At 57.1% G+C, this 1,021-nt stretch overlaps 1 protein-coding gene across 1 annotated transcript in view; it reads left to right on the top strand.

Annotated features, from left to right (window-relative positions):
* S100P (S100 calcium binding protein P) overlaps positions 1-1,021 on the top strand; it is a 2,928-nt gene that overhangs the window by 937 nt on the left and 970 nt on the right. The window lies entirely within an intron of this gene.

Below are 1,021 nucleotides of genomic sequence, written 5' to 3'. Positions count from 1 at the left end.
CCTTACTGTCCTTCTCTTCCTTTCTGCTCTTCAGCTCCAGCTCCCCTTCTTTCGCACTCCTCCCCTCCCCCTCCTGCCTCCCCCCTGGCGCCACCAAACCCCACCTACCTGACCTCTAATGGGTCTACCCTGAGCTGATTCTTGAAAATGAAGCCTAAAATTTCAGTCTTCAATTCAAACACACTGAGCACTTCAGTATGTAAAGGCAATGAGCATATAAATTTTTAAATGAAGTTCATTTGTTTTTGTCTTTTATAAATGTGTTTGTGGTAGAAAATGTAAAAATACAGAATTGTGGAGGCAAGAAATCCCCCCCATCACACTCTCCCTCTTCCTTTCAGCCTTTTCCCCAGTCAAAACCTCAACGCTGATGTGCATGAAATTCTAAATATGCAGTTTACTTTCTTTTTGAACTTAATATCACAGCAAACAGTCTCAAACCCCGATGCTCACTGAACGCCCCTGACCAGTGGGGAGTTGGGCGTGGGTGCAGATGTTCTGATAAGCAGCCAAGTTTGAGTCTAACGCAGGGGGATTTTGAGCCCAAGGTTAGGGGCTGCCGGAGGGGGCAGAGGCAGGTGGTCTGGGGAACACAATTTGAGAACCGGTGGCTAAGCCTGGGATCCTCACCGAGGTACTTGGTAAAACGGGGCTCGGGGCCGCAGTCCCCCAGGCCTCCAGCTCACGCAGAAGCCCAGCGCCTGGTGCAGTGGGAGCTGCGGTCCTGGGGGGCTGTTGGCCACAAACCTCGAGCCCCAGGGTGGGCGGCTGCGGGGTACTGGCCGCAGGGACACCCCCGCACGGGGTGGTGTGAGGTGAGGCCCTGGCCACCGCCAAGGCATGGGGGCGGCTCCCACAGACGGCCTGGGGCCTCGGCACCCCTGCCCAGGCCACAGCCAGGCCGCAGCCCCGGATTTCCCCTTTCCTCACCTCAGGGATCAGAGCTTGCAGCCGAGCCGAGGGGAGGGGAGGGGAGGGGAGGGGAGGGGAGGGGAGTGGTGCCCAGGCCACAGCCGGACCG

This window comes from Phoca vitulina, unplaced genomic scaffold, assembly GCF_004348235.1.
Source record: "Phoca vitulina isolate PV1807 unplaced genomic scaffold, GSC_HSeal_1.0 scaffold85, whole genome shotgun sequence".
In the NCBI taxonomy this organism is placed as follows: Eukaryota; Metazoa; Chordata; class Mammalia; order Carnivora; family Phocidae; genus Phoca; species Phoca vitulina.
The sequence above is the reverse complement of the archived record's forward strand: the minus strand, read 5'-3'. Positions and strand labels throughout refer to the sequence as shown.